The 23,305-nt window shown below is 34.6% G+C and overlaps 1 protein-coding gene across 1 annotated transcript in view; it reads right to left on the bottom strand.

Moving 5' to 3' along the window:
* The window catches only part of LOC118280721 (zinc finger protein 579), a 59,837-nt gene extending 44,860 nt beyond the window's left edge, over positions 1 to 14,977 (bottom strand). Inside the window, exon 1 of the mRNA XM_035601049.2 lies at positions 14,569 to 14,977. The gene's annotated coding sequence lies outside the window, so the exon portion shown is untranslated. The remainder of the gene's footprint in view (positions 1 to 14,568) is intronic.
* Positions 14,978 to 23,305: the final 8,328 nt, after the last annotated feature.

Raw genomic sequence — 23,305 nt, 5'->3', positions numbered from 1 at the left:
ACACAAATATTAAATATTATGGGTGAAACCTCAAGGAAAACTTAGGTGATATATATGTAAAGATTTCCTCAAGACCTTGTCTGATACAAGGAAATATAATTATGAGACATTGATGATATAAAATATACCGTTATATCCACGTAACAGGTAAATTAGGTAAGCAGAGATATCCTTAACAGTAACACTATGGGCTTCCCAAAATAATACTAAGTCGGAAACTACAATCTTTAAATGTGTTTATGTGTATTTCAAAATGAAAATATCTAACACTGCAACAAAGTATTTTAGAATTTATAATTAACTATAATCCCCCATAATTAACTGCACATGAAGAGTAACGAGTAAACGCGATGTTTAAACCTAAATAGGTACTTATACAAATTATTAATAGTAACTGTAATTAAAACTGAGTGGGGAAGTACCTGCCTTCCAAGTTATGACATACTATATTACAAAAACAGTTCATACATACATACATAACCTCACGCATGTCTCCCATGGAGGTAGGCAGAGACAATGGAACGCCAATTGCCACGGTTCTTACACACTTCTTTCAAAATAGTTCAGTTCTGATAACATTTTTTTTTAGTGTTTTGTGTGTGTCTCCTCCTGCCTTGAGTTAAGAAAGCAGCACTCTCTGTTAAACTTGAACCTTAATAACTGAGGTTTCTAACTCGAGATTATGGCAAATTTTTCTTTGTTTTTAAATTCCCGTGTTTCAGAAACAGGTATCTATCTTTTTTATTTGAGGACAGAAAATCATCCCATGACTTCTCCCGCCTTGGACGAGGCGGTGTCAGACTCTTAATGAGAAAAGCCACCCCGATCCTACTCCTGCCTGCAAGGTCACCACAATCCTCTGCTTGGTTATTATTGATTGCTTCCTCACTATTGATGAAAGACTTCCACTGCATCTTACTATTTATTGTTTCTACATTTTTAAAGACTATAGTTATTGCTTTTAATCTAGTATCGAATTAATAAATAGTTTTTGTGTTAGATAGTCCATTTAACGAGGAAAGCTAGGCTATAAAACATCACGCTATGTTCAAAAGAAGCATCGGTCAGTGGGTAAAACCACGGGAGTATCCAGTTAATGAACACAGGTAGAAGTTACGAGAACCTGTATCATTGAGGACGTCTGCTTATGCCCTACAATTATCTGCTAAAAATAGAATGCACTTGGTATTGGTTCCCTCATTAGTGCTGAGTACGGATGGGTTTCCCCAGGTCTGGTAAAGTATTAATAGGTTTTTAATTTACAGTTTCTCAGTTGCAATACGGAGTCTGGAATTGAGTTCTATGTGCTTTTAGGAATAGAAACAGTTCGTGGTTCGTTTGTCTTTATAGAAAATTCTATATTTTGGTACGAGTAAATTGTTATATTAACATCGACAGACCATCTTTTTGTTTGGTGTTTAAAACTATTCAAAAGTATTTTGAATTCGATTGAAATTAATTATTTTAAGTGTGGCTCGACCGGAATAATACCACGGCCTCACAGAAAACTGACGTGAAACAACGATTTAGATGCGTTTCGTTGTGTGAGTGATGTTATCGGAGGCCCAAGAAGATAGGGTACCACCACCACAGATTTCCCCAACAACCCTTAAATTCCTAACCCCCAAAAGGCAACGCACTTCTAACGCCTCTGGTGTTTCGGGTGTGAAAAAAATATTTTAGTTTGACTTGGAAAGTTTATTTTGTCATTTAGAATTTATCAAGTGTAAAAACCTTTAACCAACAATAACCTATAGTTTATGAATGAAAGTGTTATTTAGGAAACCCTCAACATGTAACCCAGTGGAGGAAAAGATGATTCACATTATTAGTACAAGCTTTTGAAAAACAAATACATTCATACACATTGATGTATTTCCATTAAAATTGACGTATTGTCAGTTTTTTTTTCGTTCCAAAGATTGATTTTAGAGGCTTACCGCCGCACTCAGAGTAATTTAGTGATTACTTAAAGCCAGTCCTTAGTAATAGTTTTCGATACAAAATCGTTATTATGGAACAATTTAAGTAATCTTTAAACGTCTCTGAGTGCGGCTGTTAGAAGTAGGTACTATAAATTGTTTAATCGTTATTAAATATAGCCTTCCTTCAACCTTAACTGACTTTCCTAAGACGAAACATTGAAACAAACATCTAATATTATCTGTTTTTAAGTCAATATGTATGTACACTTGATGAGTACATCAAGGTATATAAAACCAGTTTATCATGGTCTCGCTTTGTATGACCTTTTCGCACATTCCACGGTCAGCTTATACTGGTCATATTATGCCTTGATGTGTAGCCGTATGCAAACAAAAATGACACAACTAGTATCTATTGTGTAAAAGCGTTGGTAGATACTTACTTAGCTTGTTCTGTAAATAAAATTAGTAATACAAACTACGTAATGTCATTATAATCATCATGGTCATCATATCAAACATAAGACATCCACTACTGAACATATAGTAATACGAGTTGCTTAAGTATCTGCATTCGGCGCTCTGATTAACAGGCTCGCATAAATCAACCAATCAGAAGTGCTGAACGCGCTCTCGTTTCGATTACTTTAAACGTAAAGTAAACTCATACTAAGGGTACATATCTCGTCTTCTAAAGTCATAAACATGACTAGTTCACATTAGTATACAAAAAACACCTATATAAGTATTTCATTTACAACTAGGTATACCTATTGTCTTATTACCTAAAGTAAAGTACGACTCAATACTACATAGGTATATGCCTACATTATGTGTAGTTGCCTACAGTAACCACTGGCACATCATTAATGTACTCCTCAGTCGATCATGAGGAAGGAAGAAATAAATAAGTATTGTAATTGATACCTTATATAGTACATATACGTGTCTCCCAACACGTAGGTAATTGATAATGCCTTATATATAATAAATTAAATAATTTACATCTCAAATTATTATAATAATGAATAACATACATGTTTCGGTTTATTTTAAATGGCATTTGGGCTATTCCAAAGTGCAATCTATGTCTGTTACAAATTTCATCGAAATCCGTTCATCGGTTTCGGTGTTATTGAGTAACAAACATGCATACACTATACACGCATCTTTTTTTTATGAAACGTATCACCTGATGGTGAGCAATCGCCGCCGCCCATAGACACTTGAAACACCAGAGGCGTTACAAGTGCGTTACCCGTCTCCTGATGGTGACTTGGTGACTGAGATCAGCGTCCTCCATCACATCCGCAAGTTACAAGTTTATCCTGATTCGGAGCTGCGGACTACCTAGCGGGATTACCGGGGCTCCGGCTCGAAAAGCAGGAGTAGGAACGGGGTGGTTTTTAGTCAAGTACTCAAAAGTCTGACACTCCCTCTCGCCTCGCCCAGGGCGGGAGAAATCATTAGATGATATTCCCCCCTCACTTTTTTTTTATCTAAGTTTATCTTATCCTAAACACATTTTGAACGTCAATTAAATCTAGACAAATATCTAGATATAACAAAAACGATTCGTCAATCAATTTCTAAATACCAACGTCATTGCAAACATGCATTGGTAAGTACCTGACATGTCCTAATGGGCACACCTGTCCGCCGTCCAATGTTGTAACATTACGTCCAATGTTGTAACATTACGTCCACTGTGTAACATCTACGTCATACAACATGTAACATTCTAACTTTGTGACGTGTAAGTTATAGAAACAGGTAGCGTGATTCATTTGTTTACGTCACTTTTGGTGATTTTTTTTTAATAAATTAATATTCAAGGATATTGTTTTTTGGATCTTTCCTTGTATATGTGTTACGGGGTTTATTTATTTATTAATGTTGATATTTTATTTTGAAATAAATACATAATATGTTTAAGAAACTAATCTTCCCAATCCCTGATTCCCCAACAACCCTTAAATTCCTAACCATAAAAGTTTGTAACCCTCTGGTGTTTCAAGTGACTATGGACGGCGGCGATTGCTTACCATCAGGTGATCCGTCTGCTCATTTATGCCATAAAAAATTAAACCTCTATTTACCACTGGCAAAAAAAAAATTATCGTTTTAATTTAATATGTTAAGTTACTTAAGTTATTATTAAATACTTATAGGCCTATACTAAGAACATTTTTTATTAAATTTCTTATGGTAAACCTAACATACTCAATTGTAAGCACGGCCACACATGAACCTATAATAACCAGTTTATCATGACCTCACTTTGTATGACCTTTCCACACATACCACGGTCAGTTTATACTGGTATTTTATAACTTGATGTGGACTTGTGACTTAATTAGAAAAATTACAAATGTAACCGGTTTGTAGAACCTTGGTTGTGACAGCTAAGCGCCATCTTGGTTCCGAATGAATCATAGACAATAACTATGTGTGTTATTTAAAAAATGTACTGGTAAACCGGGGTTACTTTGATTCACGGGGTGACTTTGATCGAAACTTTCATTTCATATAAAATGGCGAATTGCGTAAAACGAAACGCGTATGGTAGTTTTTTTTTTCTAGGTTAGCAAAACTGAAGAACTGTCAAATCCTTTTCTGAGAACACGCTGGGAATCCACCCGCAAATTTAATTAAAAAAGGTAAATACATTGTTCTTCTCTATTAATAGCTAAATAATTTTGCTGCAAAACTTCATTTGTATTTAAACACACGATGGTGTAATGAAATTTCTAGATAAACTCCATTATGTGCCTATGATCGATTAATCAATACAGAGATTATTCTAACCTCAAAGAGAATGCAATGAATTGAGTTTGCTTAATGCGGGGTGTCATTGATAGGGTATATGGTGTGAGATTGATCAAAGTTATGAGATTTGTTTTAGTGAAGTTTTGGTCACAACGAGGCAAGAAAACTTACAGATATTATTATGTTTGTCGCATTATCGATCTAGTACTGGTTGTCGAAGATTTCAAATCCTTGGGAAATAAAAAAGAATTCAAATTGGTTCGTGATGATATATCTCAAATTGAGACAAGTGACATATTAGCCTACCTGCCAAAACCAAAGCCTTTAAGTCAATAGTAATGTTGAATGTGTCCTTTTTTTTTTTTTGATATTGATATCGCAGAATTATTAGCATAGGTTTTATATTGTTGATTTTATGAAGACTAATTATTTTATAGGTTTTAACTTTGTTGATTGTATGAAGACTTACTATTTCTAAGTTCCTGTTTAGTTTTAATGAAAATAAATAAATAAGACCTGATTTTAAGCTAGAATTGTGTTACCAACATGTTTAATAAAGAAATGTTAAATTTCTCTGATGACTTTTATTTGATCAAAGTTACCCCATAAGACAAAAATGTGAATATTTATTTTTCCCGTTGGTAGATTTTGGGAATTATAATTGGAGTTACTTTGTCGTTTCGCAATAAAAAATGGGGGTATCAAAGTAACCCCATCCTACGTATAACTTTGATCAGACAGTTTTTTTATTTTTTCTTAACATCACGACACATTTTTTTACTTATTATTACAGGAATCGAGAGTACTAAAAATACCGATTAATAGACTTTTTTGTATTTTTTTTACACCCACAAATATAAATGTTAAGGACCTTCAAAGTTCAATATTGATCAAAGTAACCCCGGGGTAATCATTTCATCATCTAGATAGGTAGGTATAACCGTATGTATAACTTTTTCCTTGAATATTTAAGCAGATATGTATGCAGGTACCTATTGAGATAACAGTTTTCACCAGTTATGTTATGAGTACCATGGAGCTAAGCTAGTTAAATCTGACAAACAGTCTACTAGAGGCCCTGTGATATATAGGAAAGTCGAAAAATTCTATAACATTTTGCTCTGCCCGGGATCATGTTTAAAATATCTTTATTCATAGGACACTTACGATCGACAGTATGGGAACTCTCTCACATATTATAATACTAGCTTCGGCCACCGACTTTGCCCACGATCCCGTGGGGTAAAAAGTGTCCTATATGTTACTCCAGACCACAATCTTCCAAATTTTTTCTCGATCCCTTCAGCCAGTTTGGTGCGATTGAGTAACAAATATACACACAAACTCACATACATTCTCATTTATAATATTATATAGTAAGTTGACACCATATCAAACAATAGCTACTTCCGTGCGGTTGCACCCACTGTGCTAGGTTCCTATTGGTCGTAGCGTGTTGTTTTATAGCATATAGCCTTTTTCGATAAATGCACTACCCAACACAAAAAGAATTATTCAAATCAGACCAGTAGTTCCGGAGATTAGCGCGTTCAAACAAACAAACAAACAAACTCTTCAGCTTTATAATATCAAAAATTAGCTTTATAATATCAAATAGTATAGTATATATTTGAATTTCTAAATGATTATCTAACAATGATTACCCAGAAGAAAATCTAGAAGGAACCTTATGTCATCTCTATATCAACCAGAAATATAAAAGATAAAAAAAGGTTAAAAATAAGCACAGTTCCAGTAACCGTAACTTGTCTATAAACTACCGAAATAAACGTATTGTTCCAGTTTTTCTATTATTAAACTGTGGGGCTCGGGTTAGTTAAAACTTTAACACAACTTGTCTAGTTTAAACTGTAGGTCAGGTACAAGGATCAAGTTTGCGGTAATTTCTATTTTTCTTTTTAAACTTTTAAGTTACTATTTGTTTGGTATGAGATACCGGGTTCGATTTATTTGTCTACTTACTGGAGAGATTAGGTTGTAAGTATTTATTTCACTAATCATACTTGAGGTATAGTTTAGATTTTGAATTTATCAGATTTAAAATCTTTATTTAGGGTTAGTTTGAGTAATTATTTTAGTCATCCCCTATTTGGATTAATAAGTTATTTAGCTGTCGTACTAGTAATAAACGGAACTCTGCCTATCCTATTCTTGGAAAGAGCAACCTAATAGTAAAAATTTTAGGTAAAAAACACAAAAGATTACAATGCCTAAAAATATAATAGTATTAGGGAGTGGTGCCTGAGGGTCGACAGTTCAATGACCCACGCATTGTGCCAGGTTCATTCCGAGTTATTTTAATCACAGTTTGGTTTGCGTTAATAACAGCTTCGATTCTCGAACTAGTTTTGGCAAAAACTTCACTATAATAAGTTTTGTAAAAAATGGCATCTGTTGACAGTAAGTATGTGTTTTTTATGTATCTGGTTCTGTGGCAGGATTTATTTCATTAATAACATTGCACCTGACTGTGTACCTGTGCCAAACGCAATTAAGTTTACTAGTGGTCGCCCAGTGGTCGAAATTCAGACCACCTAATAAACGAATTAATTTACGACACCACTTAATAAAAAAAAATACGTTCAAGTATAATTTTTATTTAACGGATTGCTATTACTTTTGTAAAATTCAAATTAATATATTTTGTCGCATCACGAACAGGAAAACTCTATTCAAATGAGATGTGAGAATATCATCGCAATGTCGATCGATTTCGACGTTTAGTCAGATACGATGCAAGGTAGTGTGTGTAATGTTTTATTTATTGATTTAAAATGTACTTTAGAAGCATTATTATTGAAAAATATTAATAGCGTTCTGCACTTCTCCTACACATAAACTATAAGTGTGCCAAATTTTATGCTCCTGCGTGCGCGCAATTTACGTTAAAAAGGGATCCAAATCAAATAAGTATTTTCTTTCTATTACAGCTTTGTTACTTTTTTTTTTTTGACCAATGACTTCTCCCACCTTGGGTGAGGCAGGATGGAGTATCAGACTCTTACTGACTAAAAACCACCCCGTTCCTTCTCCTGCTTTAAGCCGGAGCCCCGGTAACCTTTTACGTTGTCCACAGCTCCGGATCGGGCATCAGCCCTACTGGGCCCCATCTGTGGTGGTCTGGCTCTTTGAAAAGCTTGGTAACTTAGCAACTTAATCTTAACTTAGAATGTCACCAGACGTAGTTTGCACTGATAATGCACTTAACGTCTCGACTGACCGGCCTCATCTAGTTATTTAAGAGATTGACGTGTAAAAATGTTATTTTATAACCTATTTGCAAAATAAATATCATTTATCATTTATTATTTGACTTTCTGTTTTATGCACATATCGGGGAGTTCCCTAAACCGATGTGCAATACTAACAGGTTGTCCGTCTTACACGTGCGACCTCGGAAACTGAACGGCTGCGGGTGATACGACTTTCACTATATTTATAGACTGTATATTGGTGAATATTAACTATAATCTTAAAATGGTGTTTTTATGCTCTTATTAATCTCTAATAGATTTTGATTCCATTGCCATTAAAATGTAAAGTAATAAATATAAAGCATATTATAAAAACTTAGTTCTAAAAAATGGCGCATGACACTAATCTCTATATTAGCGTTTGGTGAATCATAAAGATTAATAGAAACAACATGTTGAAAAAAAACCATTCTAATTAAATTCAAATAAAGCGAACTGTAATAAACAAACAAACTAGTAATTCTTACAATAATGTAACTACGTCAGCTTAGTTCGAAGTCCCGAAGTTCCCAAGTACTGTAGCGTGCAGAATTTATTAATGAACTAAACATTTTGTATCTATTAACAAAAAACATAAAAAACAGATGGCGCACAAACAAAAGGCCCGTTGTGGACAAACCCACTTCGCTTGTAGGCTGCGCACGCGCACGCCACGAGATAATGACAGGTTTGGACGCAGAAGGTCAAGTTTGGGTGTTTTTTTGTTGTTGATAATTTTAGTTCTTTAATAATCTTTATTGTATAAATGAATGCTAACTCTGTTTTTGTATGAAACAATGTAGAACTTGTAATTATTGGATTACACGTTATTATGACATCTGATTGCGTCAAATGACATGAAATGACATTAAACTTTTCTCATCAACCGGAATGCCATGATAAATAAACACCTATCAAATTTTTTTAATACATAATTATCTTACTATCATTATAAAATCAAAATGGCTATAGGGATCGGGATGAAATTTGGTCTGGAATAACAAATGAGACACCTTTTATGCCACGGAATCGCACGCGAAACCAGTGGCAGAAACTAGTTTGATATATAATTTATTCGACCACGTATTTAATACTTGTATTTTTTTTTATCTAGCGACACTATATTCAACTTGAATAAGAACAACGATACATTGTCCTACGAAATTAACGACATGGTATTTCTGACCTACCTACCATATGGTGCCTCAGTGATGACGTGTTTCCTTGCTACCGTACACGAGTTATCTGCATTTGACGTCACAACTCCGTCATTGATCATTTACTATGGTCACTTAAAGTACCATGATTCGAGTATTTTCGGGTTCAAATGCTATTTTTAGCAAGTTTGTTAACGGTGACCTCCGAAACTGCTTTGCTAATTGTGATTGGGTTTTTTGATTTCTATTATCGGATAAACACTGGATGTATGTGTCTGGTGTATGGCAATAGGCTCGTCCCTTATAAATGAGGTAACATAACTGGTTTGAGTTTTATAATTTCGTCATTGGTATCGTCATGATGATTTGAAGTTTTTTTTGCTACTTATACGAGATCATTTTCAAGCCTTAATGACTTAATGATTTCATAATATTACCTACGATTTTGTAATCATCATTATGACTTAAAATCTTATATTTGCCTTAATCATATACATTTAATATACTGTTTTATAATGCATATCAATTTAAATTTAGGTACATTTTATAGAGCTTTTATATTTAAGTGTAGCGTAGTGATAAAATCCGTATTAAATGATAGAAACCGGGTCAGTTAGTCGGATGTAGGCGACATACCGGTGTGTCGTTTCAAAAAGGGCAAGCAACGTACGTATTGACCTCAAATTAGAACATAAGCTAATAGCCAGACACACTATTTTGCAACTATCTATAATGGCCAGGTAAATGTTGCAAACAAATCATGTTTCTTTGATATTATTAAAGAGATTTAAGATATAGCCCCGTTTTGAATTGAAGGCTCGGTATCTGCTATCGTATATGATTTTACTAGTTAAATCCTGCAATTTTTTTCTGAACAGACAATCGGACTAATCGAAAAATATATTGTGTCTCCATTCAAAAACTAAATTTTACAAATATATTTTGTGGGATATACATGCCACTGACCCGACTCTACGGCCATGAACCCTCATCTACTACATTTTCCTTAAAAATGTCCCATGACTTAATTGTTTATTCACAACAATACAGTTATGTCATACTAACATAAACCCTCTTTCCTTGTTCAATTATTATTTTTCACGAAATTATTCACACTTATTTCTACCACGTACTTTCCAAAAATAATATTTAGTTTACTATTGTGTCTGGTTATACCCAGATACCAGACAAATAACCGACAGGAAAATTTTGAAAACTAATAATACAATCCTACAAATATTATAACTTCTACTAATTTAAATAAATTGAAAGTTGTAAGGATGTATGTATGTTTGTTGCTCTTCCACGCAAAAAGTACTGAATAGATTTGAATGGAATTTGGTACAGAGATAGTTTGGAATAACACATAGGCTACATGTTATAATGTTATCCCAGAAACCCGGGTAAAACACTTGGCAGTAACTATAGTGTAACATAATATATCGTTTGCTTGATCTAAAGTTTAAATTCCTATAGAAAATAACAAGCCAGAAACAGTATGATCTCTGAATCTTTTTCAGCTTTAGTTATAAATGATATTTATTTTTGCAAATAGGTTACAATGTAACTCTTTTACACGTCAATCTCTTAAATAACTAGATGAGGCCGGAGTTTTACTACCAATCCGAAAAACAAGACTTTCGGGGTCCCTTTAAAAATAGCCAGACAATCACTTGTACTGTGTCTGGGCTTGTCTTCAAAAGGGCAGCCATGTCTGGACACAAAAGGAGTGTCGGTCGTGATCACGACTTCGTTGCAATTCATACTATGCTAATGTCATGTCGGTGCATCGCGAAACAAGGTGTGTAGGCGACATTGGTCATTTATTGAGGTATAGTAGTCTGGCAGGTCATTTTCTAGTAAGTGAGTTTAAGCTCTAGATTTTGCTTTGTTGATAAAATATTGTCAATGTAACAGTTTGCGTCTACTATTAATACTAGTATTTTAATACTAGTCTGCTTAATTTCTTTGTATATAATAGCTCAGCAGCAGGAAGTGCCAAATTATATCTAGTCTTTGGTTATTTTTTCCAAATTGCTTCTTTTACAAAAGACACGATAACATTATTAAGTAAAATATTTACTATGCAGGTTTTTTTCATAGATACAATACGTAACCTCACGCCTGTATCTCATGGGCGTAGGCAGAGACGCCAATAGCTACAAATCTTACATGCCTCTACCTAAAAGATGTTTTTATAGAGTAATGATTTTATATTTCTTTACTAATATTATAAATGCGAATCTGTTTGTCTTTCTTTCAGACGATTTTTGTATCTAGTTTTTAGTTACGACGAGTAATACAGACATTGTTTCCTTTAGCTACGCGGGCAAAGCCACGGTCAGAAAACTAGTAAAATAAATATGAAAGAGAAAACAACATACGTAGAAGTAAATGTGAACAACAAAACACTTTCATAACTGTAGGTTTAATATCGGTTCGAACATGGCGTTTATCACGATTTTATCTAAGATACAATGAACAGCTGGATTTTCGGGAACCGCTTAGTCATAGGTAGTCCCCCGAACTTGTAGCTAGTCTGATGCTAGGAACTGGTGGTGTAAACCTGGTCATCATATTATTATGCTCGTGTTTGTGACCGTGATGTCTATCTGTGGTGGTTCGTCATCACACTTGTACAGTTTTTGAAACAAATGTGATCTTCATTTGTTTTTTTGGAGATTTTTTTTTCATAAAATAATGTTACTTGTTTTGTTTCTTGTGGTTAGTGTTTTTTTAAACTAGCGATCGGCCCATTTCGTTTTTTTTTTCAGGTGACAATCGTTGTCTGTCCCGGTGAATTTTTATTTATATTACATCACACTTTCTATATTGCAGTCTTTTTTTTTTAAAAAGAGTAATGATGGAGTTTCTTGCTCGTTCTTCTCCATTCGAAGCTACACTTTGTAATGAGCACCTAGCTTCAGTCATATACAGACTGATGGACTATTCAATTTGACGTTTCAAAATTGCCTAATTAAGGATTAATTAAATGATTAAATAAATGCTTTGACTTTGACTTTGCTGTCATTTAAGAATTTTACGCATTCATACATTCTACTTATATGAATAACTTTAATATGATATACATATATTGACAATATGATGATGAATATGTGAATATGATATACATATATTGAGTAGAGTCAAGCGTTACTTTGTGGAAATCCATTCTACGTATAAACATATTTAAAAAAACTGTGCATGACTGTACTTAGCATTGAACTATGCAATTCAATTGATGTGTATATCCTGCCAAATTAATATTTCTACGAATGCTGTCGGAAATTGAAGCCGACAACACATTTCGGGATTTACGTACCTATTGCTACACGTAATATGATTAATATTCATTATAAGAAGTGTTTTTTAGTGACCCTGGAGGTCGCGAGTACTATTACTAACCATAAAACGTATTGTTGAGTGTGAAAATCATAATAATATAGAGACAGAGTCTGTATTAAAGCATGTAGTGTACACTATATTGGTGTTACATTGTTCTTGCATACTTAATGAAACCAACGAAACAATGTAACCAAGTATTGTATTGTGAACCTGATTGAAAAAAATAACTAATGGAGTTTTTTGCGCGTTCTTCTTTATGGGAATCTACTTTGGAACGAGCAACTAGCTTTACTAGAGGACTCACCGACAGACAGACATTTTTAATATTTAGATAGTTTAAAGTTCAAAAATATCTTCCTGGTTAAGATGAAATTAATGATTTTGATTATGAAAGCGTCGTTATGATATAGGGCAGCAAACAAGCAGACCAATTGCTTGATGGGAAACAATCGCCGTCGCCCATGGACACCCGGAACACTAGAGTAGTTACAGAGTGTGTCGCCGCCCTTTACCGTCACCTACTGTCCAGATTCGGGCCTGTGCTGATTAGATGATGATGATGGTGCGGACTAGATTTGAGAATTCGGAGTGTCTGGAAGCCTAAAAAATATAGACCTGAGATTTGGAGTGTCTAGTAAGCCTTAATAACATATTTATTTGTTCTACCATCTGCAAGTACCGCCAACTAAGGCAATACACATCAGCTGCACTTACATAAATCAGAGATTTATATCTCTTTTGGAATCGGAAATATAATTTGAAAATTGAAAACCGGCCCGCCATGTATGGAGATTGTAACAAACCCTCTTATATAGATGAGGATAAGGCCCATAGTCCTACAGTAGACTGTCACGGGATGTTGATAATGTTTTATCAAAACTCTACAATAGTGCAGTAATCCAGCTATGATGTTATGCAATTATGCACAATAATTACCTAAATTGTAGAAAAAGTCTTACATAATCTGCTTATCCCTTCCAAGAAACTAGTTCTTTAGTCGAATAGTAGAAAGTTATTGAGGCTTAACTTTAAACACAATTTATAAAATTGAGCGAAATAAACTTTTTAAACTGTAAACCGGAAAATGTCAAGTTGGCGCCCAACAGGGACTTTGTCTACAGGCTGATGTCCATTTTAAATATTTAATATTCTGGTGAAATGTACTATTTATAAATCGATGTTAAGTCGTTTGTGCATAGTATATTGCTTTGCGATAGGTATATGTAGAATGTTGATCTTCCTCGGCAATAACTACTTAAAACTTAGTGTTAAAAATATACTTAATAAACAGATTCTGTATTTTCATATCAAACAGTTATATTGACGATTTTCAAGATCATTAATATAATAATCGCAAATCGCTGTAAACAAGAAAGTAACGCGACGATCAAATCTAAAACACAACATTAGAAATAAAACAAAACAACATTAAAACTGTAAAGTTGTCGCTCCATCAATCATCGTTAGCGTAATATATCTATAATGTTCACTTACCTCACAGTAACGCTACCTTAGGAGCCGTACATACAGCTACAAATAGTTTCAAATACGTCACCATTTTACTACCAAACTACTAACGACATTGCGGAAGTGACGCCAAACAATTACATCGAATACAAATTCAAATTCAAATCAAGATCTACACTACTTCCGGGTACGTCACACATCGCTGCATTTGTCCAAACACGTAATCAAACCGCCACAACACGGCCCACAGCCCGCAATACACTGCAAACATTCGGAAAGTTCGCTCCGTCCGTTGTTAAAGTTCAATTTCTTAGCTCCCGTCCACAATGGCCATCGCGGGCATTCGCACACGTCATCACGCCGTGTCCGGTCTCTCCCCCAATAAATGAAATTTAACAGAATGAGGGAAAAAAATCAATACGAACACTAGTCAGTGGATATCGGGCACTATCGCAGCCCCTCTAATTTACTACCTACGATAAAAACAATCCGGCGGTGTGTGCGTGCTGCGTGCTCGCACTCGCTCTGCTCGACCTATCATATTAACTGCTACAATATTCATGCGACATTATGAACGCGCCCTTATGTAATATATCGCACATCAATAATTCCCAAACGCGATTGATTTCATGAAAAAAAAGCAGTACTCACGGATACAGCAGCCGTCAAATGTTATGGAAGTTGAGCATGGCTAGTGGACCCCGGCGAGGTCGTCGAACCCGCCGAACTCGATGACAAACACACAGTCCGCCATGTTGTATTTCAAAACGTCAATTTTTTTAAATTTTCCAATCGGCGAACTGTCAAACTCCGGCCGGCCGAAACTTGGTCGAACTTAAACCGCGTAATTGTCGAAAAACTCCCTCCGTAAATGTTGCGCCTCAACTCCTTGCCGGTGTAGTAACTTTATGTTTACGTTGTAATTACGCCTATCTATAAACACTTTATTATTGTATAAAACGGTATAAAAATATTAAAATTATGAACGATGGAAAACTTGTAAATTAAAACGAAATATAAATATATATTAATAATAATATAAACGTACTAGCGGCTCTGAGTGCGAGCGCCTACTGACTTAAAATTTTTGGGTATAAAAACATGCTACAATAGCCTCCTGCGGGAGCGAGCGCTCTTGATACTTTCACCGGCCGGAAAAATCGCACGCGTGCGGGAACATAGAGGAAATGTGGACCGACGCGCACTCGAAACTGATCTCTAAGATGTACGTCTTAAGACTTCTTTTAGGTAGCGAACAGGTTTTGGTGCTTCTAAGAAATAATGATTTATTTAATTAATAAATATATTATTTTTGAACTTTGTATATTGAACCACGAACTTCTTGAAATTCAGAATTATATTAAAACCGGAACCAACGTTAGTACAATATTTCATAACTATTTTTCATTAATTCTTGAAAACTATATTAAACTAAAATAAGGTACTGCATTTTCTCTACGAGTAAAAAATGAGCACACTAATTAACCGCAATTATAAGTACTAAAATTAAAACAAACAAACTTTCTTTAAGTATATACCTGTTCACAAATGTTCACTGGCTACACTGCACATTGCAATAAGCACACATTAAACGTCACAACTCGTGTATTTCCTCCACAAATATAGCAAAACAGAACACTTTTCATTTCCAAAAAGAAAGTGAGAGTGATAGTGAAAGTGTAAACGATCAAGATCGGCGGGGCGGCGTGGAGGCACGCATGTGTGCGTGTGCTAGGGGGCGCGCGGGGTGTGCGGGCGCGGCGCCGCGGGGGGAGGGGGTGAAATTTTTCGTTTTTCGCCCACTTTTCCGTCCCGCTCTAGTTTTTCGTCTCCCTCATTTTTTCTTCGCCCGCTTTCTTCTTCCTTGTGCCCCACCACATGTGTGCTGCCCACAGTATACGCACGGCTCGCAGAACCGAATCCATTCGTTTCCGGTTTGATCTAGCTTTTGTTTTAGAAACATTATCTTGCTATCTTACATAGTGGGAGAATGTGCCGTTAATACCTGATCCGTGTTATCTTTTATCGAATCTCTGTGGCTGGAACTACTGGCAGCTGTGGAAAAGTACCACGGGTTCCCATTTCTATTTTTTTTTTATCTTATCTAGACTGCTGTTTCAACTGCATAAGAATGATAACCGGGGGCACCCCTACACCTTTATGTGATAACAACTTCCAATCTGTTGGATATGAAAGGAATTGGACATTAAATATTTTACTAATGATACATACAATGCACGGAAAACAAATTATATTTTTTTAATAGTAATAACATAGAATGATTTCAAGCTTTTCATCACAACATGTAAATTTTTACAAAGATCCTTTTTAAAACAACCCAAAACAGCTTTTTTAAACGACCTTTTCTTAACTGCAATATTACAAAACCTACACTATACTAGCATTACTTCCTATTCGATCAAAACAAGCCACGTTTCCCGAGTTTGTCTGCGTTCCTTGCATATACGGCAGCGAGTTCGCGGGCGCCCGGCCTCCTTCCTCCGTGGCGCCTTACAGATATACAGCGTGTTGCCCTGTACAAACCTATTTTTATTTTAATTAATTGTAATTTATTGCTTTTGTTGTCAAGTGGACCGTCTGGGTGGATTCGATTTTTATTCTGATTTTGGAATGGTGTTTAGATTCGTTTAGGTAAGGAGGTGATGTGTAATTTTGTGCTTGAAATTTTAAAATTGAATGATTGGAGAGAAATTTCGTTTATAACTGTTTCGATAAAGATGTGATTGTAACATGATAGACACAATTTGCAGCTCTTGCGTTCTAACATATTAAACAGCCTCAAAGCACAATAAAATTTTAAATTAACTTCACAAAAAAGTGATTAATATCATCATCAAACGCTATATTTCAAAGAAAACTAACGCCGCACTATCAGATATAAAACTAAGTAAATGTATGGCCTCACACAACACAATCTCCGACCACACATCACGGGCCGCCGGCAAGATAGCAACAACGCTATCTTATCACAAATCACTAAGCAACAAACCGCCAACATAGAACACCCTCTATCACCAGCAGAACTAGGAAACGAGGGAGTAAGTACACACACCCACCACCCAAGGGGGGGAGTACATGGCAAATACGCGAAAGCAATAGGACTTTTAAAAATTCTCCAGAAATATGATTTATGTGTTGACGGCAACGCGTTTCTCCCCTCAAGGCCGGGGGACTGATTCGATTTTTAAACCACCCTGTGTAGGCTGTAGGTTTTTGAATAAAAAAAAAATTATATTGTTTTTTTTTCTCGGCGTCTTTTTTTTTAAATTGAATTCGGATTTGTTCCGTTCTGTGTGAGGTATTTGGTGTTGTAGTTGGGTAGGCAGAGGTACCTACCGTACCTACCCAACTACACTTGTTTAGTTCATAATATGACGTCATCTCATTACAATTGTAGGGTCGGCAGCACGCGACGAGGCTGGAGGTGCATCGGCAACTATCCGCCGCCACGTCGTAAAATATTAAGTCGTAAGGGAGAGCACACAGTACCTTTACTGACGCGGGTATCGACGCGACACTGAGAGACATCACCAACTAATATATTACCTCTAATCATCAGCATCTAAGTCATTTTATGTCAACACGTTTTAACTAACATGGTCATAAATGCACATTAATTACTAACATTTTAAAACCTAAACTACGGAGAGACTTCCTATATATCTATCTACTCTAAGAAAAAACACCGAGGTAAAGTCCAGTACAGGCAACTAACACTCTTATTAAAACCACACTAAAAACCATAATTATGGAACAAATCGTCTTACAATGCTATAATATTAGGAATATGTATTATGTATGAAACACATTTGAAATCTACATCTAAAATATACAAGTGATAGTAAGATCACTATCTAATAGCTACACCCTATTGTCGGCTTTATTTCCTAACCCATACGGACGATAATCCCTAAGTACAAAATCCTGTGGTTATGGGCTACGTTAAAAAGTGTTAGTGATAAAAATAGTAAGAGTAGTGTTTAAAAATTTTAAAAAGACACTTTTGCTTACCATTTGTAATAATAGCAGGCGTAATATTACATAACTTGCATTAAATTTGTGTGGAAAAACGTTTAATTACCGAACACCTTAATATAAAAAAATACGTATAAAAAAGAAATCACCAACTACTACACAAGTATAAATACTAAAACACAGATCACCATAAAAACACTAGAAAAAAACTAATAACACATTTTAAAAAAGGCACTAATATAAAACTACTATTTTTAGTTTAAAACTCCCCTACGAAATAAATGCATACACTCCATTTTTTAGTTAAAAATATAAGTTCGTAGCGTCTCGTAGGCAGTGCTACGAAATCGCTACATCGTTGCTACGAACGCCTCCTCGTATCCGTAGCTACGGCTTTTACTCATAAAAAGAGCTTGTAAAAAAGGTTACATTTTGTCACAATATATTGTAATGTTTTGTATTTTGTTTTATAATTATAAATACTTTTGTTTTAAACGTTTCTTGTTTGATTCCTGGGTAGGACTGAAGTGGTATTTTGGATAAATGTTGGTAGTTGGAATGTATTTCTTATCATACTTTGATTGACTAATAAAAATGTAGACATAACGAGTTTAAAATTTTACCTCACTAAACAGAATTATCATATTACTCCTGTAAATTCAGATCTTAACCATGTTTAAAGGTACTTAAAATGCAAATCATCACAATATTTCTATGGAATTAAAAATAAATCCATTTATCAAATCATATGAACTACGGTTCCACAACACTTGATGCTACATCCAATGATTATAAAAAATATCATTCACAACATATTCAACTACAAACGCAATAAACATCAAAATTTTTCAACCCCGAATTCGAACCCAGCACCTATCCAGCATACAAAACCACTACACCAAGAATTAAATCTAATCCCCACTATCAAAAACAACGACAAATACAACTCTTCTAAAAATTAACTTCACAGTTATATTTTTTAGAGTACTTTGATAGGCTTCGTCAACTTTTTGAACGAGTGAAGGGAAGGAACTCAAAATGTAATTATGAACAAACAGGTCAGTTTCATTAAAGAATTGAACTCAACTTTCAACCCCCTGTGAATATATTTGATAACAATCTCGTAAGTTAAGGTTATTTTTGAATCGTTACTGTTATAGCTCTGGTGGTGGTGTGCATGATGTGGGTTGTTGATGGTTTCAAGTGCTATTTTATAAGTTATCTCACAGGATGATCTATGTGAAATGGTTCTTACATAGTTTTTAAAAATACCACCCAATGAAAACTTCATAGATTTCACACTTTTTACAAAATGGTCACAACTAGTAGACAGAATAAAAATAGACTTTAATTTGATTATCAATTTTGAAAATCAAGTCAAATCGAAAAAATCGAGATCGAGTTTCTTACATCATAGTAAAAACTTAGTGACAAAACCAGTTTAGTTTTTATAAGTACACTTAACTTGTGACCGATTTAAAATATTTGTTTATAATGAGTAGAATTTATTGTATTACTTATTGCATACACCCAAAATAGGATTACTAAACAAAAAACAACTACCTTATAAGTTTAAAGAACTATCTATAGAACTTGCGACGGGATATTTACCACGTTTATTTGATTATGTTTATGGGTGAAACATGGTACCCTCCTCAAAAAACAACATTATTGCTACCACATACAACTTCAAACCACACATTCCCATCCCAACCAACCAATCAGAACATCACAAACTGACAATTGACAAAAAAATTTACAAATCAGAGCGCCCTTTACAACCTTTTTACTTTAAAACCCTCTGTTGTAATAATAGTTAGTTTTATTTGAATTTGTTATTGTATGTAACGTGTTACTTCAACCTGACCTTGTTAGAGATAAAACGCGTGAAAATAAGTGTAATACCTCCAGCCCCGAGGTCAGCGGGCACAACGTGGGTTGATGACCAGAATAACTTTATATTTCTATGATTTTATTGTAACTTTCGTGAGACATACTAAATTAATTATTATGTTATCGGCTTATTCACGTACTGTTTTGACGAGGAACTCGACTAGTTTCAAGCCATGCTAGAGGCTCATATTCATGAGCAGCATTTCGCGACAATCGCCGCGTCGTGTGTCCGTCAAAACAGTTCGTGAGTAAGCCGAGAACATAATAATTAATTTATATTTCTAGGTTTTTATTCCTGATATCTCCATTTTGTTCCTTGTCTTGACTGTTTGTAGTTTTGGTGAATTGGTTTTGTGTTGTTGTAAAGGGGTATTCGGTTCGAACGAAGCGTTTTGGTGTCTCAATTGTTTACCGACTTCAAAAAAGGAGGAGCTCCCGGCATCAGTGGCTGGATAACTGAACAGTATTTTCATTCATTTTTCATTTTGGTTTTTACTTTTTGGCCGCTTTAGTTTTTTAGTTTTTGGAAGTTGGTTTTTTACACGCAGTTTGTTTGAAAAGATTTTTCTGAAAAGTAACAACTAGTAAATTGAAAAAGTTTTATTTTTCAAATAAACCAACAACATTATTGTTACTTTAATAGTTTTCTATAGTACACATACAGAGTTAACGTAACGTAACACTAATTAAAAAACAATTCCTTGTATAACAATATCTTCCAAACCCGGTTCCTCACAGTAAGAATAAGAAATTTAAAATATATTTAAAATAGTCTCGTGTTTAGGGGCCACCCCGCGCCAGGGGCAGCCCCTTACAACGCGACCCTTTCGTTCCCAAGACGCTTATTTGACTCACTTTAAAAAATTCCTACTGCCCTATATTTTTTTGTGTACAGTCCGCCCCCAATTTTTTCACACCACTTCCTATCTCTGGGGTGGTTTTCTTTTTTAGTATTTTTGTTTTTTTTTTATTTGTTATTATAATTATATTTTATTGAAGTTTCATTGATGCCTGAGATTAGACAAGATTTGATAAGATAAGAGCACTGTTTTTAGAAGGCTTATGTTAAGAAGTAGACTTTTTTTTAAATTGTGTTACTTAATGTGCTTTGTAATTTCTTTCGGTTAATTAATGTTTTTGGTAAATGATTTCATTAATGCTTCTATAAAAAATGGATTTTCCAGATTGTAGTAAATAAAAGATCTTTTATTCCGGAAGGGGTAGGCAGGAGTGCACATTACGGCACGTAATGCCACTGTGCAATGTACACCCAGAGTTATAAGTCCCATGTAATAGGAGGTGAGTCTATTGCCATATACTGGATACAATTCCAAAACTCCGTGCTACTACTGAGAAATTTTCGAAAAGCCGATAAAATCGATTGTGCTATGTACACCACGGTCTCTGTCTACCACATAATGGAAACTAGTGGTCGCTCCTCTAGCTAGCACTTCTAGGAACAATAGTATTGTTTGGCATTATATACTCTATACATAATACTTAGAATAGTACGTGTTGTTGTATTTTCTATATTCATAATACTCAGAACAGAATCACTTCGTTGGAACTTCTATAGGAGTATCTGCTTCTGATCACGTCTAACTATTTAAGTAATGAGAGACGTTCAAGTATCTAGCTTACCTTGTATAAAAATTACATTGTTTTGTGTCCAGGTAGCCTGCGGACTACCTAGCGGGTTTACTGGAGCTCCGGCTCGAAAATCAGGAGTAGGGACGGGGTGGATTTTTGTCAGTAACAGTCTGACACTCCCTCTCGCCTCGCCCAAGAAGAGAGAAGTTATTGGATGATTTTCCCCCTTAAAAAAAAAGGTAGCCAAGCCAAGGTAGTTAGTTACAATGAAATAGACAACCAGATGATTTTCAAGCACTGGTTACATTTGTGTTACATTAATTTCTAACTGAAATAGCCAACAATATCGAAATTTAATTCAACACTCAATAAACTTAATAGTCAAGTCCAACAGTGGGATTACGATTTTATATTATTTGTATCGTTCCCAAAATGTAGTCGTCGACTGTACTCGCGGCGCCTACTTGACTACACACACACTCACAACTCTGTTTACTCATAAATATGTATAACAATATTTGTTTAATATTTATTTAATGTTTATTTCCTTACTTTCTTAGGATTGAAATAACATAAAGTTTTATATTTCTACCTTGTACCCACATACACGTGGAGTCATTTGTTTTTCAACACAATTAGAATATTTTGTTTTCATAACTCCTCTCTCCATTTTCTTATTGACACCATTTGTGATTATTTGATTGAGTTTTCGACGAGATTTCCAAAAAGATTTTATTAAATTGATGATGTGTTGTTTTTTAAGTCTTTGACTGCCAATAGAAAATTGCTAAAAGCAATTCTCCGCTAATGTCGGTCACCGGTGACCACCACGGCGTTCAATGTGTTAAATCATTTTGTCATTGATATTAACAAATGGAAGGGGATGATAACGGTCAATTAAAAATTTATTTAGTCCGTCAGTTAGGATAATGAAAAAAACTATTAAACAATAACAATACTTAGATAAAACGAATTAAAGTTTACAAGTGGGAGCAAGTACGCCATTTCTACGTATAAAAGTGACGTTACTTGATATTTTAAATCAACATATCTTTGAAAGTAATTGTTTCCGTAAGAAAATAAAAAATACGTGTCTAATGTTTTAAAGTAATCTACAAGACGGACATTCAAATAAAAATTAGTCATCTACCCTATTGTGTATGTATGAGGCGATAAATGAGGCTGTGACCTCTGAGTTTGTTTCAATAGTCAGTTCTCAGCGTAGTCAGATAGAAAATGGCGGTGTCATCTATTTGAAGATGATCTATTTAAAGCCGTATTTGTAGACTGAAAATAATACAGCATGATTTTTTTATCACCAGCCAAATTTTTCTGAGAGTTAGGTATAATTCAAAGCTTTACATATTTTACATTTAAAACGTAAAAAACAATTTTACAAAAAAATATTAACCGACTAATCACTGAAGAAAGACGGTTGAAAAATCATTAAAAGGATCAAATTGACTTTGATTTCAAACGTCGGTGTTTCTCATTATTGTTTGTTTCTTATTTAACATCGAGCTCCGAAATAAAAGTTATTTTGACCATTTTAGTGTTCTTTTTAACCGATTTTCTTCAGTGAAGTCGGTTTTTTTGTTGTAAAAAGTATTTTTTTAATTTAACCCATTGAACGCCGTGGTAGTCTCCGGTGACCGACGTTAGCGGAGGATTTACCTTCAACAGTTTTCTATTGGCAGTCAATGACTTAAAAATGGAATGTTTGAATGATACGTAACTCTCTGAAAATTGGTTGGTGATAAGAAAATCAGGCTGTATAGATTTTTATGAAATACGTGTGATTAGAGATAAGAAATTATAGAAGTTGATGAATATAATCTACGACTGTTAATGAATAACAATATACGTACTTACCTATACAAAACCTCTGTCTTACTGACAGACAGCCAAA

Source organism: Spodoptera frugiperda, chromosome 16 (genome assembly GCF_023101765.2).
Source record: "Spodoptera frugiperda isolate SF20-4 chromosome 16, AGI-APGP_CSIRO_Sfru_2.0, whole genome shotgun sequence".
In the NCBI taxonomy this organism is placed as follows: domain Eukaryota; kingdom Metazoa; phylum Arthropoda; class Insecta; order Lepidoptera; family Noctuidae; genus Spodoptera; species Spodoptera frugiperda.
Note: the sequence above shows the minus strand (reverse complement) of the source record. Positions and strands in the feature narration are given on the sequence as shown.